The following is a 24,863-nucleotide window of genomic DNA, read 5'->3' as shown; positions in this document are numbered from 1 at the left end:
GGAGAGGTTTGCATGTGGGGAAGGAAGGGTGGGATTGTGTGAATTCACAGAGTACACTCGAAGAAACACGGTTACAGGTAAGCAACCTGTCCTTTTTCTTCATGTACTCTGTGAATGCACACTAATGGAGACTAGCAAGCTGAGGTGTAGGTAGGTGGGATAGCAAACCCGATAACCAGTCTAGTGTCCAAACAACACATTTATTGAGCACAAGGTGCAAAAAAAGCAAGTGCAACAGTCAAAGAAAACGATGCAACAGCATATAGTGCAAAAAAAACGATCCTTGTTATTAGGACCCAGAACGCAATCACAACATTGTATGTGAGCGATAGTCTGTAAGAAAATACAGAGGTAAGTATAGACCCATTTCCTGAAAACAGAGGTAGAGGTATTCATGAAATACATTTCAGTGCAGTGGGTAAGTATAGTACACAAGCACTACGTTAATGAACCCATGAACATATCATGTACATAAAAGCTGAATGACAACGGTCAGCTTGTAAGAAGGATAACCAAAAAAAAACTGGTTTTGAGTAGGGCAAACAAAGTTAGGCAAGGCAGGAGGAAAGGATAGACCTGGCAAAGGCCGAGTCCTTGAGGTTCTTTGAGTCCATCCTGTAGTGTGAAACAAAGGTGGATGGAGTGGACCAGATAGCCGCTCGACAGATGGAGTCGAGAGGGACGCCCCTCAGGAAGGCAGTAGAGGTGGAAAGGCCCCTCGTTGATCTAGGGTGGATCGAAGAGGGGGATTGGCGTTTAGCCAGCTGGTAAGCGAGTTCGATAGTCTGAGCAATCCAGTGTGAGAGTCTTTGAGAAGAAAGTGGTTTGCCCAGCTTATGGGTAGCATAAGCCACAAACAGTCTAGGTGACTTACGCATGTCCTTAGTCCTGTCCTTGTAGAAAAGGAGGGCTCTCCTGACATCCAGGAGATGGAGTCTCCGCTCCAAAGAAGAAGAAGGATTAGGAAAAAAAGCAGGGAGTATTATATCCTGGTTAAGGTGAAAAGCCGAGACCACCTTAGGTAGGAAGGTGATGTCCGGGCGAAAAACAGCCCTGTCGTGGTGGAAACGGAGATAGGGTTCGTCCACCCGGAGAGCAGCCAGTTCCGAAGGCCTGCGCGCAGAGGTGATAGCGATTAGGAAGGCAGTCTTCCAAAAGAGAAGGTGAAGGTCTGCAGAGGCCATAGGTTCAAAGGGAGCTGAAGCTAGTTGAGAAAGGACGAGTTCGAGGCTCCATCCGGGAGTCGGAGGTTGAACTGGAGGGTGCAAGTTGTTGTAACCTCGAAGAAAGGTCTTAATGAGGTTGTTAGAAAAGAGAGAGGGTTGTCCCTGACGTTGGAAATGCCAGGAGAGAGCAGCGAGATAGGATTTTATCGAGGCCAGAGAGAGTTGACGATCCGCAAGAGAAAGTAGGAAGTCCAGGACCAGCGGGATCGAAGTAGAGGCGGGATCGACGTGTCGGCCCCGAAGGAAAGTTTGGAATTTTGCAAGCTTGTAAGCATAGGCCTTCGACGTGGCCGGCTTATGGGCGGCACGAAGGATCGCCTGCAGGTCTGGGTGGAGAGAATTTAAGGAAGTATCCTCCAGGCAGTCAGGTGTAGGGACGGGACGTCGGGGTGGAGGACCTGTCCCTTCTGTGAAGATAGTAGATGAGGGAGAGTTGGGAGAGTGCGGGGAGGATCCGCACACATCCGGAGTAGAGTTGGGTACCACGGCTGGCGTGGCCATGCAGGGGCGATCAGGATGGCCGATGTCGGCGTTAGATAGAGTCTCTCTATTACCCTCGAGATGAGAGGGAAGGGAGGAAAAAGATAGACGGGTTCGAGAGTCCAGTCGAGGAGAAACGCGTCTCCGAGACAGGCTGGAGTCGATTTTGGAGGTAGTCTCGCTCCGAAGCGAGGAAGTTGAGCGTTCGAGGGGGAGGCAAAAAGGTCCAGAGCTGGCCAGCCCCAATCGTCGAAGACGGATTTCAGGATTTCGGGATCGAGACGCCACTCGTGGGGGGAGGTTGTTATTCTGCTTAGAGAGTCTGCTAGCGTGTTTTGAGCCCCCGGAAGGTGAACTGCCGACAGGGTTATGTGTCTCGCTATGCACCATAGCCAAATGTCCATCGAGAGAGCCATCAGTTTTCTCGAGCCCATACCCCCTTGTTTGTTGATGTAGTACATAGCTACTACGTTGTCCGTTTGGATCAGAACAGTCTTGTGGGGAAGAAAGCGAGCAAACGCCCGGAGGGCTTTGAAGATTGATAACAGTTCTAGAAAGTTTATGTGGTGAGACTTTTCTTGGGTGGACCAAAGGTCCCTGACGGTGAGGTTTGACATGTGGGCTCCCCACGCAAAATTGGAGGCGTCGGTCGTGATCGTGACTGACGGGAGGGAGGGATGGAAGGGAAGTCCCACACAAACGTTCGCTGGGTCCTGCCACCAATGAAGGGAGAGGTGAACCTGGTTGGGTACCGTGAGAAACATTGAGCTCGGATGCCGATGGGGTTTGAAAGAGTCTATAAACCATCTTTGGAGAAGTCTGAGACGTAGTCTGGCGAAAGGAGTAACCATGACCGTGGAGGCCATGTGACCCAGAAGAACCTGGATAGATGTCACGACCCAGGCTGCAGAGCACCAATAACCATACACAGAGGCCAGAATCTATCTAATATCTTTATTGTAGGAATATATAAAGTTAATAAAAACAAGTGTAGAAAATAGTCCAGAATTAGACCTTCCAGGAAAGGTCAGAATTAGTCCAAAAAAGCAATGTCCAATAAGAAATATTAAGGTCCAAAGTTGTAATCCAATAACCGAAACACTCACTTTGCCAAGCAAAGTGAGGGGAGATGACAAGGTCCTTTAGTCCATGAAACTTGAGCGAGGCTAGGAAATAACTTGATACTTGAAACAAGGCTTGAACGTGGAACAAGGTAACTAAGAACAAGAACAAGGTCCGTGGAATAACTTGATAAATCCGTGGAACAAGGCAAGGATTGATCCTGGGAAACAAGGCAAAGTCCGTAGATAAACAAAGGCTGGGAAGCAAGGCGAAGGCTGGATAGCAAGGCAAGGCTTGAGCAGGAGCGAGGCTTGAACCGGAGCGCGCTGTCCAGACACAACTCGCTCCGTAGGCTGACGAATTGACTCCGCGAAGTTACTACGCGGGTAAAACACCTAAATAGAGTCTAGCTTCCCGCCGAAGCAGTTCTCTGGGAATCAGAACCGAAAGCTAACTCTGAGACCAGATGTGAGACTCCCCAAAGATTCTCACGAGAAGCAGTCTTAATTGGCCACATTCTTAGCTGCAATCCGCGCACTCCTGCGCGAAGCTGAATCCAAACTTCTCTGTTGTTTACAAAACTCCCGGCGCAAGAATACGGGAGAAGTAGGCTCTGGGCTTGTTTGACATACTTCTGGGAGACAACTTTCTTGCAGGTGCAAGGTTCCCAGATCTGCCTGGGAAAGATCTGGCAGAGAGGAATCCAGTTCAGACTGGGAAGGTAAAAAACCCAAGTTTTCATCTTCATCAGGAATTACAATGTCCTGAGCAGGACTACAAGGCCCATGGGTCATCACACTATCCCCCTCCTCAAGGCCCCTCCCAAACTGGGGCCCTCTCCCCGAGGCGCGAGGTCGCGGTTTGGTGGGATAGGTCTGATGAAAGCGACGGGTTAGATCAGGAGCATGGACTGTGGAGGCGTCTTCCCAGGAGCGTTCCTCAGGGCCAAAACCCACCCAGTCAATGAGATATTGTAGGCGGCGGCGGTGAAAGCGAGAATCCAAAATGTCCTCAACCTCGAACTCCTCCTCCCCATTCATCAAAACAGGAGGGGGGGCCGGTTGGTCTGTATCAGGACGCACACCATCTGCCGGAAGGAGCAGGGAACGGTGAAACACGGGGTGAATGCGCATTGAACGCGGAAGTTGGAGTTTGAAAGTCACGGGGTTTAATTGCGCCACCACTGGATAGGGGCCAATGAAACGGGCATCTAACTTCCGGCAAGGGCGGTGGGAGGGCAGAAAGCGAGTGGACAGGAAAACCCGATCTCCTACCTTGATTTCGGGGCCCGGCTGGCGATGTTTGTCAGCGTGGCGTTTATAGTCCCCCTTGGCTTGGTCCAGTTGCTGGAGCAAAAGTTGTTGCACCGCTGTGAGTTCCTGCAGCCAATCCTCTGCTGCGGGAACCTCTGAAGTTTCAATGACAGGGGGAAAGAAACGTGGATGGAAGCCGTAGTTTGCAAAGAACGGCGTTTCTTTTGTAGAAGCTTGAACTCCATTGTTGTAGGCAAACTCAGACAGTGGTAACAGAGAAGCCCAATTGTCCTGTTGATAGTTTACATAACAGCGAAGATACTGCTCCAAAGTGGCATTGGTGCGCTCCGTTTGCCCATCTGTTTGGGGATGATGAGCTGAAGATAAGCGAGAGTCTATGCCCAATAGTTTTTGTAGTGCCTTCCAAAAACGAGAGGTGAATTGAGATCCACGGTCTGTGACTAAACTCTTGGGCAATCCATGTAGTCTGAAGACATGTTGAAGAAATAGATCCGCAGTTTCCTTGGCCGTGGGGAGGCCTTCGCAGGGAATGAAATGGGCTAACTTGGTGAATAGGTCCACCACCACTAAGATCGTGGTGAATCCACAGGAAGGTGGTAGGTCAGTGATGAAATCCGCGGAAATTATTTCCCATGGGCGAGATGGGGTAGGAAGGGGGTGTAAAAGCCCTGAGGGCTTCTCCCTTCGTATCTTGGAGCGCTGGCATACTGGGCAGGTGTTGACATATTTTTCCACATCCTTGCGGATCTTGGGCCACCAAAAATCCCTTAGGATCAAATGCATAGTTTTAAATAGTCCGAAGTGTCCTGCTGGTTTGCAGTCATGACACAGACGAAGCGCTTTTTCCCTGCCCGGTCTGGGTGGGATATAGACATGATTTCTATAGCAGAGCAGCCCATCTTTAAGCGAAAAGGGGAAATGCAGACCTTGGCGAAGTTGGTCCTGCGCCCAGGCATCTGCTTGCTGACTAGCCCTGATTTCTTGAGCACAGATGGGTCCTGGAGTAGGGGAAGTTGAACCAATGGGAATGGATTTGGTGTTCCCCACCGTGAGCGTGGCAAAGTTCTCAGGTTGTAGCAGTTGGGATTCAAAGGTCTCCTTGCGTCCTGCAGCGTATTCCGGTTTACGTGACAGGGCGTCTGCTTGCTTGGTTTGGGCTGGGGTCACATAATGGATCTGGAAGTTGAAACGTTCAAAGAATAAAGCCCAACGTTGCTGCCTCTGATTTAGTTTGCGGGCAGTTCTTAGATGTTCTAGATTACGATGATCAGTGTGGACTTCAATGGGAAATTTGGCCCCTTCTAGCCAATGTCTCCAAGTTTCAAAGGCTGCCTTTATGGCCAGTAGTTCTTTTTCCCAAATGGTGTAATTCCTCTCTGGTGTGGTTAGTTGACGAGAATAAAAGGCACAGGGGTGGAGGTGATCTCCCACCGGTTGTAAGAGTACAGCCCCAATTGCCACATCAGAGGCGTCCGCTTGCACCACAAAAGGGGTTCCAGGATTTGGGTGCTGTAGAATTGGCTGGGAGGTGAATAGTTTCTTTAGTTGCTGGAACCCTTTCTCTGCTTGATCAGTCCAGCGGAAAGGCTGCTTTCCACGGATGCAGCTAGTGATGGGGTCGGACCAGCGGGCAAAATCTGGAATGAACTTGCGGTAGTAGTTCGCGAACCCCAAGAAACGCTGCACCTCTTTCTTGTTAGTTGGCGCCCGCCATTCCAATACTGCTGAAACTTTGGCTGGATCCATGGAAAGCCCTAGAGGCGAGATGCGGTAACCAAGGAAATCTACCTCTTGTAGATCAAAAGCGCATTTTTCCAGCTTGGCATAAAGTCCATGATCCCGCAATCGTTGTAACACCATTTTGACGTGGTTCTCATGTTCTGATTGTGATCTGGAAAACACCAAAAAATCGTCCAGGTAGATTATCAAGAACCTGTCTAGATAGTCCTGAAAAATGTCATTGACAAAATGCTGGAACGTTGCGGGGGCTCCGCATAAACCGAAATTCATAACTCGGGACTCAAATAATCCGAATTTGGTCTGGAAGGCGGTCTTCCACTCGTCCCCTTCCCTGATGCGAACTAAGTTGTAAGCCCCCCGAAGATCCAGCTTGGTGTAAACCTTGGCTCCTCGAAGCCGATCCAGTAGATCCGAGATTAAAGGCAGGGGATAGCTGTTCCGCTTGGTGATATTGTTCAATGCTCTGTAGTCCACCACCAAGCGTAGTTCCCCTGACTTCTTCTTCACAAACATCACTGGGGAGGCGGCTGGGGATTGAGAGGGTCTGATGAATCCCTTGCGAAGGTTTGTCTCTAGGAATTCCCTGAGAGCTTCTTGCTCTGGTTCAGTCAGGGAGTAGAGATGCCCTCGCGGGATCGGGGCCCCCTCCACCAAGTCAATGGCACAGTCATAAGGTCTATGTGGGGGTAATTTTTCGGCTTCTTTCTCATTGAATACATCCCAATACTCGGAGTACTTCTTTGGCAAGGTGATGATGGGCTCGGTGTCTGTGGCATGGCATACCTTGGCTACGAGGCAATGGTTTTGGCAGTACGGTGAAGCAAACTGCAGTTCTCTGTTGGACCAGGAGATGTTAGGGTCGTGGAGAGTCAGCCATGGAATTCCCAAAATCACAGGGAAATGGGGGACCTCGGTAACAAAGAAGGAAATCTCTTCCATATGTTCCCTTATCCACATCCTGGTGGGTTCCGACCACTGACTTACGGGGCCCGTCTTGAGGGGGCGGCCGTCTATGGCTTGCACCACACGAGCATTCTTGAAATCATGATATTGTAATCCCAGAGAGTCGGCATACTCTCTATCGATGAAATTGTTGGTAGCTCCAGAGTCTATCATGGCGTGGATCATGACGGGTCCCCTTTTTGCTGACCATAATGTGACCACGAGAAGGAACAGGACCCCGGTTGGCGGCTCTTGGATGGATTTTTTGACCGGGTTGGCGAGCCCCTCTACACCCGGTCGTTGGCTTCCCCCGCCGGCTGTGTGCCAGTCGGCTCAGACGCCTTCGTCTCCGTGGAGGACGCCGCCGCAAGACGGGCGGCAGGCTTCCCTTTGGCTGGACACTCTCTGGCGAAGTGGCCCCCGTTCCCGCAGTACCAGCAGAGGTTTAAGCGTTGACGACGGGCCTTCTCGGCGGCATCTAGTCTGGGACGCACATTGCCCAACTGCATCGGCACCTCCTCGCCTCCTCTGGGGTATGGGGTTGGCGGTGGGGGTCTCCACACCGGACGTGGCTGAACGCTGGCGGGAGCGGGGGGTTTTGCCCCGGCTCTACTGCCCTGGCCTCGAACCCACTGTTTCCTGTTGGCAATCATGACTTCAGCCCGTAAACATTGATCAATGAGTGCCTCGAGGGTCTGGGGAGGATCCACCTTGGAGATTTCTTCCAGCATTTCAATGTTGAGACCCTCCCGGAATTGTCCCCTGAGGGCTACATCGTTCCAGCCGGTGTTGTGGGCCAGCACTCGGAACTCGGCTATATACTGAGACATAGGTCTGTCTCCTTGGAAAAGGCGACGGAGTTTGTGACCGGCTGCCTCCAAATTGTCCTCGATTCCCCAAGTCTCCTTGAGGTGGTCCAAGAAGTGTTGCGCTGATCTTAGGTGTGGAGAGGCTTGGTCGAACAGTGCCGTCGCCCAGCTGGCCGCTGGCCCGTCTAGAAGACTGTAAACCCATGCCACTTTGATGTCTTCTTGGGGAAACTCGGCAGCACGGGCCTCCAGATAAGCTTGACATTGGCGACGGAAGACATGAACCTTAGAAGCTTCTCCAGTAAACTTGGTTGGCAACGCCATGGCCGGAAGACGAACTCCGCGTTCCTTCAAACCCCTTATTTCTCCATCCTGTGCATTGAGCTTATCACGGATTCGGTCCACCTCTTCCTTGTCGATGGTGTAGGTAATCGGCTGGCCGCTCGGCCCAGGTACGGTTCCGGTAGACATTCTGGCCGAGGTTAATTGGTGCTTAGGGCGGCGGAGTCAAACTGTCACGACCCAGGCTGCAGAGCACCAATAACCATACACAGAGGCCAGAATCTATCTAATATCTTTATTGTAGGAATATATAAAGTTAATAAAAACAAGTGTAGAAAATAGTCCAGAATTAGACCTTCCAGGAAAGGTCAGAATTAGTCCAAAAAAGCAATGTCCAATAAGAAATATTAAGGTCCAAAGTTGTAATCCAATAACCGAAACACTCACTTTGCCAAGCAAAGTGAGGGGAGATGACAAGGTCCTTTAGTCCATGAAACTTGAGCGAGGCTAGGAAATAACTTGATACTTGAAACAAGGCTTGAACGTGGAACAAGGTAACTAAGAACAAGAACAAGGTCCGTGGAATAACTTGATAAATCCGTGGAACAAGGCAAGGATTGATCCTGGGAAACAAGGCAAAGTCCGTAGATAAACAAAGGCTGGGAAGCAAGGCGAAGGCTGGATAGCAAGGCAAGGCTTGAGCAGGAGCGAGGCTTGAACCGGAGCGCGCTGTCCAGACACAACTCGCTCCGTAGGCTGACGAATTGACTCCGCGAAGTTACTACGCGGGTAAAACACCTAAATAGAGTCTAGCTTCCCGCCGAAGCAGTTCTCTGGGAATCAGAACCGAAAGCTAACTCTGAGACCAGATGTGAGACTCCCCAAAGATTCTCACGAGAAGCAGTCTTAATTGGCCACATTCTTAGCTGCAATCCGCGCACTCCTGCGCGAAGCTGAATCCAAACTTCTCTGTTGTTTACAAAACTCCCGGCGCAAGAATACGGGAGAAGTAGGCTCTGGGCTTGTTTGACATACTTCTGGGAGACAACTTTCTTGCAGGTGCAAGGTTCCCAGATCTGCCTGGGAAAGATCTGGCAGAGAGGAATCCAGTTCAGACTGGGAAGGTAAAAAACCCAAGTTTTCATCTTCATCAGGAATTACAATGTCCTGAGCAGGACTACAAGGCCCATGGGTCATCACAATAGAGTGGGCTCGGATCCTGCGGTTGCGGAGGAGAAGAGAGAGATGTTGTTGAAGGGCTAGGAACCTGTCCTTCGGTAGGGAGGCGGTTTCCTCGATGGAGTTGAAGAGAGCTCCGATGAAGCGGATCTCTGTGGCCGGGAGGAGTTGGGACTTTGAGACATTCAACTGAAGGCCCAGCCGTTGTAGAAGAGAAAGAGCTTGGGAGACGTGGTTTTGAAGGGATGAGGGGTCGGACGCGACAATCATCCAATCGTCCAGATAAGGAAAGACCATTATGCCCTGTTTTCTTAGGTGCGCTGCCACCACGGCGACCACCTTCGTAAAGACCCTTGGGGCCGTGACGAGGCCGAAAGGGAGAACTGTGAACTGGTAAGACTGTCCCAGGAGTTTGAAGGAAAGGAAGCGTCTGTGAGATCGACGTACCGAGACGTGGAAATACGCATCGCGTAAGTCTATAGAGGCAAAGTAGTCTCCGTGTCGGAGCATCGGGAGAATGGAGACCACCGAGACCATTCGAAATTTTGAAGGCAGAATGAAGAGGTTTAGGGCTCGCAGGTCGAAGATAGGCCAAAGACCTCCGGCCCGTTTGGGGACCGGAAAGGATCTCGAGAAGAAACCTCGAGTGTCCTGCTCGGAAGGAGAAGGCTGGATTGCGCCCTTCGCCAGAAGGGAGTCGACCTCGGAGCATATTTCCGGTGAAGGGTCGGTGTGGAGGATGTGACCCGTAGGGGGCAAAGTTTCGAATTCCAAGGCATAGCCGTCTCTGACAATGCGAAGAACCCAGGCATCTGAGGTTATAGACTCCCATTCGTGGTAGAAAGGAGCTAGGCGATCGAGGAAAGAGCAGAGAGGAAGGATCTGGTCGGGGCCTAGGAACGGCATGGCAGTGGCAGTAGTAGTGAAGGTAGAAAAGTCCCCGAGAGAGTGGGCGTCAGGCCCGTCGTTGGGGTTATGGCATAGCTGCAGCACCCTTGCCCCGACCTTTCGGGACCTGGTGCTGGCGGCGAGGTTGTTGCTGATGACTGTGGTGACTCGAGCTCGACGAGCGTTGAAACGGCTGGTGACGAAAAGGCTGAGGGTAGCGACGGTACAGTTGCGGGAACCATCGGGTCCGCTGAGCCTGAGGTTGATCGGTCCTGCACTTTGTTGCGAGAATCTTGAAGTCGTGATTGGACTTCAGTTTGTCGTCAGTACCAGAATTGAAAAGGCCCTGGGTGTCGAAAGGAAGGTCTTCGATCACTTGTCGAGAGGAGGAAGAGAGTCCTGAGGACAGAAGCCATGCATGCCGTCTGATCGCAACTGCGTGGGCAATCATTTTCCCGGCGGTATCACCGGTATGTTTAGCCATTTGAATTTGGTGGTGTGCGAGGGAGTCCGCCTCTTGTTGGAGGGTCGAAAGGACTGACCGGTCTTCGTCAGAAAGTTTGGCGAAGAAAGGTTGGGCTTTTTCCCAGAGGATCTGTTGGTAAGCGCCAATGCAGGCCCCGTAGTTCGCCATGCGGCAAAGGAGGAGAGCGCCGGAGTACAGCTTGCGGCCTACCGCGTCGAAGCGTTTACCTTCCCTGTCGGCAGGGGAGTTGGATTGTCGACCCGACGATTGGGAGGCCTTTACCACCATGGAGTTTGGGTCAGGGTGATGCTTGAGCCATTCCAAGGCTTCGTCATCGGTTCGGTACCAGGCCTCTATTTTCTTAGAGGTTGGAGGTATCGAAGATGGAGTCTTCCAAGATGCCTGGATTACGTCCAGGAGATATGGAAGAAAAGGCAGCAAGGTGGCTGGCGGGGCTTGGGCTTGGACCCTCTTGCAAACGGGGTCGGTAACAGCCTTTGAGGTTTGCTTAATTTCCATCCCCAGAGCGTCTGCCATTCTGACCATCTGGTCGGAGAAAGCCCGGATATTATCCGTCGGGGAAGGTGGGTCGACCTCGTAGGCGTCGTGAGGCGGGGAGAGGTCGAGACCGAGAGAGACGACGGAGGCGGAGAGGATCGACTCGGGGTGTTCGATATCGGGGTCATCCTCCTTGGCCCCTTGAGGGGACCGGGGAGGAGACACAAGCGCAGAGTCCTGATGAGGTATCACCTCAAGGGCAGCGGGAGCCGGCTGTGGACGAACGCCCTTGGACGCGGAAGCCTGGGCGGCACGGGCTAAGCACGTCATTTGTCTACCCCTCTCGGGTGTTTGAGCCGGGGGAAAAAGTTCTTGTCGAGCCGGAAGACGAGATGGTGCTGGCTGGAGCCTTAATAACTGTCCTGACCGACCGGTCGAGGGAGGCTTGAGCGTCCGCATCCGAGGACTGACCATGAGGAGAGGAAGAGGAGCGGAGGCATTGTGCTGGTTGGATAGGAGAGGATCTCCTAGAGGAGGCCACGGAGGAGGGGACGTCCTTCTTCGAAGACGCTGAGGAGGACGACCTCTGGATCATTCGTTTCTTTGCTGGAGGTTGCTTCGACGCGACCCTCAGCGATTTCCCTGGCGTCGGAGGGATCGGGCACACAGCTGCCGAGTCAGATTGGGCCCGTCTGGATTCCTCCTGAGCCCTCTTGAAGGCAATCTTCATGGCGGAAGAAGATGGAGGCGAAGCCAGGCGGGATCGAGTGGAAATGGCCGACGCCACCGAACTCGAAGTCGATGAAGGGCCCATTTTGCTCGACCGAGTGGAAACTGTGGCGGTGGTCACCGTGCAGGGCGGTTTGGCCGGTTTTGGTCTCGAGGTTTTCGAGGTTTTGGATGACACCGACGGAGCAGGCCTGGACGCCATCGAGGCCGAGGTGGAAGTAGAAGCCTCAGGAGTGAGAGTTTTTTCGTAGAGAGCTGCGCGGAGTCTCGCAGCTCTATTTCTTCGGGCCTGAGCTGTAAAGGCCAGGCAAAAACGGCAGGTACCGACGACGTGGCTTTCGCCGAGGCAGAAAAGGCACTTAGCGTGGCCGTCGGAATCTGGAATCTTAGCGGCACACTGAGTACATCGCTTAAAACGCGTGGTTGACATAAGAACGAAGAGTCCGAAGTGAGCTTTGCGGCGGAAAAAAAGGAACTGGAGAGCGGGCGCGGAGGGCGCCCTTTATACCCTCTGGGGAGAGGGGCGGGGTTACCGCCAAATTTCAAACTTTAGCTTGGAAGAGTATCCGTTGGAGCCTGCAGGCGCAGCATTCTCCATTAGTGTGCATTCACAGAGTACACGAAGAAAAAAAATAAAATCAATTTAAGAACAAACATACAGAACCTGCTTTATTTGTAACCTGGGAATTGGCTGTATATAGTTTGTCAGGAATTTACCTGCAGGGTAGAGGATTTTAGTTATTCAGATTTTTAGGTTTAGTTACAGGGAACAGAAAGGAAAAATATTCTATTGCACTGGGCCCCAGCCACCAGCATATTGTTCGATTTCACTTTTATTATTTTCTACATTATGTTTTTACAAGTTTATTTTAAAATTGTTGTAAGCTGGTTAGTTTAACGGCAAGATAACTTATAAACCTAAATAATAATAATAATAATAATAATAATAATAATAATAATAATAATAATAATAATAATAATCATGATACGGCAATGAGTTCCACAAGCTGGTTTTGTAACAGACATACTAGTAAAGGTTTTCCCCTGACATTAAATCTAGTTGTGTCCGACTTCGGGAGTTGATGCTCATCCCTATTTCTAAGCCAAAGAGTTGGCATTGTCCATAGACACCTCCAAGGTCATGTGGCCGGCATGACTGCATAGAGCGCCATTACCTTCCTGCCAGAGCAGTACCTATTGATCTACTCACATTTGCATGTTTTCGAACTGCTAGGTGTGCAGAAGCTGAGGATAATAGCAGGAGCTCACCCCCCTTTTCCAGATTTGAACTTCCAATCTTTTGCTCAGCAAGTTCAGCGGTTTAACCCGTGTGCCACTGGGGGCTCACTAACTTTCCCAATATGGCAGAGTCAATCCCAATTAATCCTCATTTATCTTGCTTTTTAAGTTTCAGTTTATCTCGCCTGTTCTCACTATTTCCCACTAGTTCAAAGTGCAAAAGTAGTTGGCATTCAATTAACTCAGGCCCTGGGAGAGGAGGGCCGGGGCACAAATTCTTGTCTTTCCCTTTAAATTCAGGCAAAACTGGGTCCTAACGTGCATTTTTGTTTATTAATGCATTTGCCATTTTGACCACACTGGGATGTTGCATGACAACACATGTCTCTGTTTTCATCTATGAAATGTTGGCAAGCATGGCGTACTAAATGAAGTGCTCCCTTTCTTCCACCCTGCATTTTTGTCAGACATTTTCACTTGACAGTTCTGGATCTGTTCAGGAGCTTGTGTGGTAAAAACTGCTTGAAAAGATACAGGAAGAAATTTTTAGCTTATTAAACTATATCCTATTCTTGACAGACACATGCATAGATTTAGTGTCCAGCAAGCAGTTTTCAAATGTACTCCACAAGCATATTTTTAACTACTCCTTTCAAATGCCCAATAGCCAGCTTTTGAATGCTGTCATTCTTCAATTGTGGGTATGGAGAATTGTGGGAACATACTGGAATCTATGAGCAGTGCACAGTGTCACCCCAATTGTAGCTTTCTAAAAATAACTCTATGGGGTTATAACTCAAGCACTGGACTACTGGTAGTCTTAGAGTATTAAAGAACATGGAGCAATACATGTAGCTTATATTTTAGAGATTTGGAGACAAATCTATACCATCTTGCATCAGTGGATTTTCACTTGAGGTAACACTAGGACAATTCATGACTTAATGAAGAGTTTGTGATGTTGTTTAAAACATTATCTCAGAACTTGCTCAAACATTTGCTGGCTTATACAACCATACTCTGTCAGCATGTGTGACTGAATACAAAGATTCTGGCTTATGAAAAAATGGGCCTCTCCATGAGTCCATTGGGGCAATGTAGTAGTTGCCTCATTCAATAAACCAACAAGAGTGATCTCCTTCAGTACTCTGCAAGGTTGTCCCATTGCTAGGTGGGCCAAATGAATGGTTCTAAAGCTGAACCAGGCATGCAAAGGTGGAAGGTTCTGTAGAGGGTGGGCAGCAGCAGTAGTGGCAACACAGGGAGTGTGGGAAGATAAACGTGGGTGAAAAAGATGAAAGCACAGCAATAGAAATTCTCTTTACATCTGAAGTGGGAGAAATGTCACCATGGAACCCTTGCAAAGAGTCTCACGGGTAGCTTCCACCAATCTACAAACTGACCTACTAGATGTTCTACATAGCAGGATGGAAAACAAATTTGGGGAAACTTTGATAGATATAATGGCTCAGAACAATTAATCAGCTAATAATGGCTCTTCTCCACTCACAGTTATTGCAGCCCTGCTTTGGTGTTCCTGATGCTGGCTTGGGTCCCCGTGGTGTCTTCATTGGGACTCTCCCTCAGCCACCTCAGAGATGGAAAGGAGTCCTTACTGCCCAGTCATGCTGAACATGGTTTGACACCACTGGGCAACCACCCTAGGCCTCTCCCCCAGTCATGTTGGTCCCTAGGAACAACACACCACCTACTTTCTCCTTGGCACTCTGTCAGACATTAGCTAGAGCACCAACAGGCTGAGAGCATGGCAGGTAGGTGGTGTGTCATGGCTGGGGGCCACCGCAACACAGGGGAGGGACAGTTTTTGGCATGGCTGGGCAGTAGGGATTTCCTGATGCCTCCAAGGATATGCTGCAAATTAAGGAGGGAGCTGGACCAGTTCTTAAAAGAAACTGGTCACAACTCGCTTTGTTGCCATCTGACTTCCGACAATTTCCCACCCTTGCTTTATATAATAAAGTGGGATCTTTTATCTCTTTTAGCTCATTCAACCTCCTATTCAAGAACCAAATGGCACTACAAGGAATTGGGTGGGTGGACATGGGAAAGAATTTGATCCATCAGAAACAAACACATGCACAGATTCAATGTTTAATTGGGCCTCTCTAATGAATTTTCTCAAAACCAGGATATTACTTGCCACTATTTTAAATTCCATGAAATGTCCATGGATCGGCAAATATTATTAAAATCTGTTAGACACCAAGTGATGTCACAAACGTCTGCTTGAGGTTTTAGGAATACCCTTGCAGTTAGAGGAAACAGTTCTAGACTGGCTGATATAGGGCATATCTCTATGTTGGTGTACTTTAGAGCCCCCATACATCTAAACTCCAACAAATCCACATTGAATTGGGTCTAAATGTAATCATACTCATAGCAGTCTGACTTTAATCCAATTAATTTCAATAAGCCTACTCTAAGTATGACTAAAAGCTGTTTCAATATATTCACCAAAATCCAATTTCACACTAATACAACTGGATTAAGCTCATTGTTCACTACTTCCTTATCCTTCACATTCCATGTTTGAATTGCTGGACAAAAGATATATACACACACACACACACACACAAATGTATACATATTATTTTCTACCCTTCACCAATGAACAAACACAAATAAAGAAAAACAGACAAATGCTTTTAGTCAGCTATAATTTATTATCTAGAAAAACAAATAAATATATTTATAAACAGATTTAATTACAATGCAATCTTATATTTTTAGAAACAAAAGTTATGGTAAATTGCTTATTATTGTGGTGTTTTATATACAGAGGTGCTCCATAATCAATTATCACAACTGCCAAGTTTCTAAATATTGAGACAACCAAGTCATTACTGGTTTTGAGGAATAGTTTAAGGTCATTTCTATCTTTAAAGGGACAGGTTTATGATGATTTGATAATAATAAGAAAGTAATGGTACTAGCAGAGAAAATCAATAAGAGTAATGAATCAGAAGAAATTAATGATACTAACAGATAAAAATGTTCCTAAATAAAAAAGCTAGGAAGACTTGTACAGGATGAGTATTCCTCATTCAACACTCTTAGGACCAGATATGTTTTGGATTTCTTTTCAAAAAAGATTTTGAAATATTTATTTACGTATATGTGTACATAATGAGATATCATTAAGATGAGACGCAAATCTAAATATAAAATTAATTTGTGCTTCATATACCCCATACACATAAATATACATATACAGTATATATGCACGTATGTGTATGTATATGTGTTTGTGTATATGTCTGCATGTGTGTGTGTGTGTATATATATATATGCCTGAAGTTTATTTTATAGGCTATTTTTTAAATGTACAAAAACATGTTTGTTTACACTGAACCCTCAAAAAGCAAAGGTGTCACTATTTCAGCCACCTATGTAGGCAATCTTGAAGTATTTGGGGTTTCAGAATCCCTTTCATGTGATGCTAAACTGGTTACACCTTTAAACTAAACCAGTTTATTTCTGCATGATGTTTCATGAACCCAGCTTCAGGTGTAAGGAAGAAGGTGGGTTGTAATATATTAAATTTATACTGCAAGGAACTGCCAGAAGAACTCCTCCCCCCCCCCCCCCCATTCCACTCTTTTTATGCTGAAACAGAGTATCATGGTTATCTCTGAAAATTCAGACACTGCTGCTAATAAATTGGTCTAAAATCATTGTAGAGCTGACTTGCCAGCATCAAAATATGAAAAAGTTCACTGGAACCCAGTAAATGATTTGGTGCCATCTGGGGCTATAGAATGGCTGAAGTTAATCAGATTGCATAAGTAAGCAATCCATTGCATGGGAAATTATTGGAAGTCCCAGGTAGGAGCAGAACATAATTTTTTTCATCTATAAATAATAAGAACTCATGCTTATGTTTGGACTCAATCTAGAGAGTGGTGCTAAATTTCATGAAATAGTAATATAAATAAGCAGCAATTGAATAACATTTTTAACTACTCACCTCTAAGATCTAGATGCAGGAAATCTCTGCCGGCTCTTTCGGACTCACTGAAATAGATAGGTAGATCAGAATGTCCCAACCTGCAACCTAAAACCCAGGCATCACCATGTACATTAGCTACTTGTTCAGAGAAGCCATTCCTCAAAGGAGCTTCTGCTGGAATACCTGTATTATTTTAACAGGAGAGAACAAGAAATTTATCTCCAGTCATCAATGGTGCAATATTTCAGTATACCACTTGGGGCTTCATAATATGAAAACAGAAACTGTACAATGTTTTGCTTTCTCTCGTCTGCAAAAGTGTTCAATTGCTCTGTTGAATCTCATGTGGACATCAACAGTGTCCCTGCACCTGTTTCAGGTAAAGCAGATCCCAAGTTGATAGCCCCTTTGCAAGACATTACTGCTCTTCCCCAATAATAGTATAAGTCACACCCTGATCATATTTTCTTAGCATTAAATTCCGCCAACATGAACCGGAGAACTAGCAAAATTGAATTTGGAAGACAAAGGCAAAGAGTGAAAAGGCCCTGTGTAGGTCAGAGATTATTCAGGGCATAAAATGCCTCTTTGTGTTTGGCAGACAGAAACCGATGTGGTCCCTTGAGAAAGCAACACAATCCAGGAGCATGGCAGGCTTTCCCCCATTACAGGGCATTCTCAAGCACAGATAGTCAGTTTTCCCCATTCACTTACACTGAAATACACAGGAATGTCCCTGAGAACACTGTCAAACAAGGAATGAGCCTTTCTCTTAATGCGTGGAATAGAATTTGGTTCTTCCCCATTTATTTATGTATTTATACTGGAGTAACCTATATTGCAGTTCATGGGGAATATAGTCCATCAAAGACAAAGTAGCTTCACACAGATGAAAGAGGAAACATACATTTAATTTTGTTCAGGAGAGTCAAAGACATAAACTTATGGCATTGCAACAAAAATAAATCCTTCAACATAACAAAACTTACATAGTCCTTGTATGCATCACATAAATGCAGAAAGCATGACTTCTCCAACTCCTGAGGCAGAGAGCACCATGTATCCCAAAACATATCCAGTTATATTCCACTAGGTTGCGTATAACTTACTGACCTTAATATGCACGTGCATATGATGACCACCAGAATGAGGTTTTTTCCTTAACACAATATCTACTCCAACCTTGGTATTGATGCTTGCAAAACTCACTGTTTTCAGTACACCTTAACAACCTGCACCTTCCCCACATATTATCTTCCCCCATATAAAAGATTTGGTGAAGGGAGATAATATGCCAGTCTATAATAAGCCCAAGAGAGAGCTTTTTTTCCTGCCAAGAGGTTACTAGAAATCACTACAACCGATTGGGAGGGCTGGCAAAATTACCTCAAAAAGACACAGCTAACTTAGTCAATTCCTCTCCTCCATAAACAGTTATGGAGCTGATGGGGGCACAAAGGAGGTACACCTTGCCATTTTGGGATGGCATACCTGGCATGTTTTGTCCAAACCCGACTTCACTTAAATATATGAATACATTTACATTTAAATATTCAGTGCCAGAGATGAAGTTTTCAGGAGTGTTACAATAAGCATGATGCTACAAATGGTTTTGAAATGGAAAAAAGCAAAAGTAAAATCGAGGCCTATATGGAGGCTTTGTTTGGTTAGGATAGTGACCACTTAATTGCAGCAATGAAGGCCAAGAATACAGCCATAGGAATAATATGCTACTGGAAAAGAACCGTGCTTACAAAAGTAACTCTAGAACTGACAAATTTAAATGCTGAAATGTTGCAGTATATACAGAGAAATACACCAAAGATCTCTTTATAGTCTCCAGGATGTCCTGTCTGATCCCCAAAACCTCTGCATTGGCCAATGAAAGAACATGCCAATGACGTTTCATTACATCTGAATTTGTGTAGAAGTAATTCAGTATTTCCAGTTCTTAATGACAATAAAACAAAAAGCCATTTCAAAATAGACTGCCAGGATAGAAGAGAGTTACTACTAGATGGAGATACAAATCTTTAGTCAACTTTGGAACTCAGAAGGTAGCACTAAACAAATTACTGGTAGTGTTCACATGTCACTTAGGCCAAACATTATTGCTTAATAAACCAGGAAGGGAACAAACAATATGCCAACATATACAATTTATTTGCTTCCATTATCTTCTTACATTTACATGAGTGGAAAAACTAACTAGGAAAGGGGAAGCTTAATGTGACATCTTAATCTGATATTATTGGTGATGTGAATACAAACAAGCTCAAATTTATAAACCAACAAAAATCCAACCCTTTTTACTTCTAATTTGGGATTAATATAATCCCAATTGATATTAGTGGATCTAGTCAGAACAGATATAGATTTAATATATGGTTTCTGGAATCTATAGCCAAAACAATGTCAGTTTTAAATCACTCTTGTAATTGGTTTTACGTGTGGCAGGTAAAATTCTTAGGGCAGAAGCAATAATTTCATAGAATAATAGAGTTGGAAGATACTAAATGGTCCATCTAGTCCAACCCCCTACTATGTAGGAAAAGTACAATCAAAGGACCCCCGACAGATGGACATCCAACCTCTGTTTAAAGGTGTGTGTACAATACACACAAGGAAGAAGCTTCCACCACACACCGAGGCAAAGATTTATTGGTTGACTATTGGGAGTTAAGAGCCCTATAAACTCTAGTTACTTTTATAACTAAAATATATATTGCTGCAGTACAAAATTTGTTTCTGCCTTAACATTTTTGTCTGGGTTGCTGTAAGGATTTTGAATACATAAATGTGTACAGTACATTTTCCCCAGATTGACAATAACCATCAGAAAGCAAAGGATCAGAGATTTACAGTTGCATCATCTTATTCAATTGCAAAAATAACAATTTAATCCTGATAGCACTGCAATAATGACAATGTAAGGCAATTGTGTTTCAACATATAGTGATGAATGTTATTCCCCGTGACCATTCTTTGTCCTGCTTTGATATAACACTATAGTAGTGGGTGCCAATTCTAAAGCACGTAAAGACCTGGAAATGTTCAGTTTTAAAGCGCAGCCAACAGGGAATATAAACAAAAAATAGAGAATACCATAAGACATACTACTAAAACCCAAACATTTTCTGCATAATTAAGGTTTTACTTGACCTATTTAGGCATTAAAATGTCTGAATGGCTCTATGTTTCCATTGTATGATATTTTCTTTTAATTTCAAAACCTAATTTAAACCTGTTTTTGAAAATATGCACTATAAACAGCTGAGATATTCTTCCAAAAATACCCATTCACATAGCTTTTGAACCGGTAGCTCTTCATAATTTGTAATTATTTTTAACGGCACTGCCACAAGCTGAGCAAGTCATGTGAGCATCAACACTACACAGGCAAAATTAGTCTGAGATTTGATTTTGACATTCAGCTGTAACCACTCGTGTTGAATGATTCATTCAGCACCTAACTGAATCAATAGTGTGGCTGATGCTTGGTGTGGACTGAGAAAACCTGTGTCTGCATTTGGTAGAAAGCGACTGCCCACAGTGCACTTCCCTTTAGGCATCTGGTTGGCTATTGGGTAGGTATTGCTCTTCTAATACTCCCGTGCAAACAAAACAGGAAAGCAAAATGCAAGGGAATACAGAGCAGGCATACAACCTGGTTAAGCATCTCCAAACTGTTCACTTTTTTTCACTAGAAAGCAAAGGAAAGAGATCAGAACCATGTTTAGCTACAGATGTTGTAGAATTAACCTGGGTGTTGACAAACACGCAGAAGAATGTACTAGAAGGTTTCTTTAATACCCCACACAATAATCTTTAATCTTTAATACCCCACACTTTAATACCCCACACAATGAATTCTAATAATCTCTTTGGGAGCAGAAGTCGGATTAAATAAAAGAGCAAAATTAGAAAAATAGTTATTAAGCTGATTCTTGTTTCCTAAAATGAAACAAGATCTAGTGCCCTCTGGAGTTCGAAACGTGCAACAATCCCTTGCAGACAATATAATTGCAATAAATGAAGTCCATCAGTTCAAGCTACCATTTGAGGAATAGAAATTGAAAGTTTTTCATGACAGATGGAGGGAAGAAAAGAGCGACTATGGATTTGATTTATGGAATCACTGGTATGAGTAGGAGGACTGATTAATAAAATAAGCACAGCTCAGTCATCAAATAATTCTACTTGGAAAAATGAATAGCATTCTCTTAAGCACAATGCATAAACATTATCAAGAGCAAAGAGCAAGATTCTGGAAGAGTGGAGGACTTGAAAATTGACATTTCTAATCACGAGAGGAGGAATCATGATGCCTTCCATATTTTTCTGGGTCTACAAATCCCAGAAGTCCTAACCAGCTATAGCCAGAAATGCTTGAGAAGCAGGCTGAACAAGATCTGGAGAACTACATAATTCCCACCCTGTTTAAACATAAACACAAAAAAAGGTTCCTATTTTAATTAAGGGGACACGAAGAATCATCCACTGCATCTCTACACAGAAAAAAGTCTAATTCCATTCAGTGGTACTTACTTCTGAGTTTGCATGTGATGGTTGTCTTTATGGTAGTTAACCTATACTGAATCATACTTCATATGAATTACACTGTAATTTGATAAATATGTATTCATTTTCATTAAGAGCCAGCCATTTGTCCTTTTAGCAAACCACAATCATTTTACTCTCTGAAGAAACCGTAATGGCCCCACGCTGAACAGTACATTAGCGATGGGGAGAATATGGTAGGTTTTTGTTCAAAACAGAACCAACGATGTCACCTAAAGAGACCAAAGAAACTTACAGACCCGTCTTGCTTTCACAAGTGAATGAGAACATAAAAAGGATCACATGTTTTGAGATTTCTCATAATAGATTTCCACAAAATGATCAATCAGAGGATGCCGGTCTGCTTCTGGGCTAAATACAAAGTGCTGGTCATTACCTTGAAAGCCCTAAACGGCTTGGGTCCAGGCTATTTGACTGAACGCATCTCCTCTTACAAACCAGCCCTGCTCTCAGTCCCACCCCCATCTCAAGTACTGAGGGCCTTCTCCGTGGTCGCCTCCCACCTCTGGAAGTCCCTCCCTAAAGAAATAAAGCTGGCCCCCTCCCTCCTCTCCTTCAAAAAACAACTGAAGACCTAGCATATGGAGAAGAGGAGGATTAGATTAATTAAACTGATGACATATAACATGGGATATAAAATCCAATAAAGAAATAAACACATTTTACTCTGCTCCATTTATGAAATTTTACAAAACTTTCAGATATTAGATTTTTCTTATAGCTCTGCTGACTTTTTATATCCTCAAAAAGCAATCTGCTCAGGAGAAAATAGCTATATAATACAGGAAGCTAACCTTTCCTGAGCCGGGCCATTCATCCATCAATTCCAGTTAATTCTGTCTGGCTGTAGTTCCCCAGTATTTCAGGCAGGATTGTTTCTTTGTCCTTGAAAATCCGAGGAGTGTCCCATCTAAGTAGTAACTAGCCTCAACCTGAGTAGCTTACTAAATATGATGAGTTCAGGTATGTTCAGACCAATAGGGCATGGCAGAACTGTATTTTGATTGGTAGCATACAATATCCTCTGTCTAATAGATTAAATTATGTATTATGTTAAACAATGCAAGTTATTATTTTTGTTTACCTGTAGGTAGTATGCAGTGGTTTGATGACCAGATGCACCTAAGTTGAAGAAGTCTCAATGGTTCCTTCCAGCAGTTTTAAAATCTACGTTTGGGGAGCCACCGAGGGGCAGAAAAAGGGGAAGGTGCCAGATATTTATACAAGTGAGTCACCTGGACTAATACTGGAGCTGACTTAACTATATCTTTATGCATGTACGTGGAGAAAGGACAAGTGAGAAATTTGAATGGAGCACCTACCATGTGAAAACGATGCTGAAATCATAATGTGGTCTATGCCAATAATTATATGGAGAAGGTTGGCTTGAATGGGAAATAAGCATGTGTCTGTCTTCCTTATTGACAATAATGACACTGAAGGTTTTGAATCAAAATAGTTTTAACAAACCTCGGCTCTATTTAATATAAAAGAAAAAGAAAACCAGTTTTACTGGTATTGTGCTATAGTTGTAAGGAGACTCCCCAGTAGAAACAAAGCTATTATTAAAGAGCTAGTTAAACAGAAGTGTATTGTATTATAGATAGACACAATTTAAAGAGCATATACCCAACCTGAAAATAATCAGTCATCTGCAAAGGTAGCATCCTCTCAAACAAAACAGATGTATTCAGGCAAAAACAAAAAAATGTGTAGTCAATAACTCTCAAACTATCTGATGTGGGAGACTAGCAACTCCCCCCCCCCCAATATTTCCTCATTCCCATTCCCATTCCCATTCCCATTCCCATTCCCATTCCCTTTCCCTTTCCCTTTCCCTTTCCCTTTCCCTTTCCCTTTCTTTCTTTCTTTCTTTCTTTCTTTCTTTCTTTCTTTCTTTCTTTCTTTCTTTCTTTCTTTCTTTCTTTCTTTCATAGAAACTTACTAGTTACCTAAAGGCAATGCCTAGTGGACTGGCACCAGTCCAGGGAACACAAGTCTGAATAACAGTGGTGTAGTTAAATTGAGAATTTCTTTCTTTCCATTATACAGGTTGAGCAGGCCCCTTATTCAAAATCACAAGTGTTCTGAGTGTTTTTGGATTTTGGGATACTTGTATTTCCATATAGGTACCTTGGAAATCAGACAGAAGTCAAATTGTGAAATTCATTTCTGCTTCATATACACCTTATACACAATGTCTGAAGGTAACTTTACACATTATTTGTAACCATAGAATCAAAGCATTGGAAGAGACCTCCTGGGCCATCCAGTCCAACCCCCTGCCAATAAGCAGAAAAATCGCATTCAAGGCACCCCGACAGATGGCCATCCAGCCTCTGCTTAAAAGCCTCCAAAGAAGGGCCTCCACCACAGTCCGGGGGAGAGAGTTCCACTGCTGAACAGCTCTCACAGTGAAGAAGTTCTTCCTAATGTTCAAGTGGAATCTCCTTTCCTGTAGTTTATAGCCGTTGTCCCGCATCCTAGTCTCCAGGGCAGCAGAAAACAAGTCTGCTCCCTCCTCCCTATGACTTTCCCTTACATATTTATTCATGGCTATCATGTCTCTTCTCAGCCTTCTCTTTTGTGCATAAAATAACATTTGTATGCAATGAACCTTAGGAAAGCAATGTTATTCCTATTTCAGCTACACAGGTGGAGAATTCTAGATTTTGGAGTCAATTAGATTTTGGAATTCCAGGCATGGGATGCTCAGCCTGTACTTTTCTTACATTTTCTCACCAAGTGATGCTTTCCTGTATACTGTACATCAAAATATTTGAAGTATTTATTGTACTAAGTTTTTTTTCTACATATTCTTCACAGTTTTAAAATATTATACAAATTACTCATTTTTCTATAGACTATAAGAGGTGTTACTCAATAGCTTCTATTTCAAATCCTTCTGCTTGCAGAAGGAGCTTATTCAAACGTTATCCAGAGAGCTGATGTTTTAAACTTGTATTCAGCATTTTTCTTTTGGTACATTGGGCTGAATTTCCATACTTAATATTGTTCTGAAAATACTAATACAGTAGAGTCCCGCTTATCCGACTTCCGCTTATCCGACGTACCGTATTATCTGACGCAAGTCAGCTCAGTGGTTGCTCTAGCACAGCAGGCCTCTCCCATTGGAGCATCCAGCCTGCACTGCCGCGTCTCGCCCTTCCTGGCAAAATGCAGCGGGCTTCTCCACTCGTCGGGAAGGGCGGGAGGACCTCTGCATGTTGCTGATACTCAATCAGCTGCTCTGCTCGCTGGGGGGAGCGGGGGGCCTTCTGCATGTTGCTGCTTAGAGAAACTTCTCTAAACAGCAACACTTGGCTTCCCCAGTCGCTGGGAGGAGTGGAAGGCCATCTGCATGTTGTTGCCAAGCAACACGCAGCCAGCTACTCCACTCGCCAGGAGGAGGAGGGGGGCGGGGGGGGGGGGCTCTGCATGTTACTGCATAGAGAAACTTCTCTAAGCAGCAACACTTAGTCGGCTGCTCCATTTGCC

The 24,863-nt window shown here is 45.3% G+C and overlaps 1 protein-coding gene across 4 annotated transcripts in view; it reads right to left on the bottom strand.

Annotated features, from left to right (window-relative positions):
• Positions 1-24,863, bottom strand: part of fmn1 (formin 1) — a 222,357-nt gene that overhangs the window by 154,528 nt on the left and 42,966 nt on the right. The window lies entirely within an intron of this gene.

The sequence above is a fragment of the Anolis carolinensis genome, chromosome 1 (assembly GCF_035594765.1).
Source record: "Anolis carolinensis isolate JA03-04 chromosome 1, rAnoCar3.1.pri, whole genome shotgun sequence".
NCBI lineage: Eukaryota > Metazoa > Chordata > Lepidosauria > Squamata > Dactyloidae > Anolis > Anolis carolinensis.
This window is presented reverse-complemented; position numbering and strand designations above follow the sequence as displayed.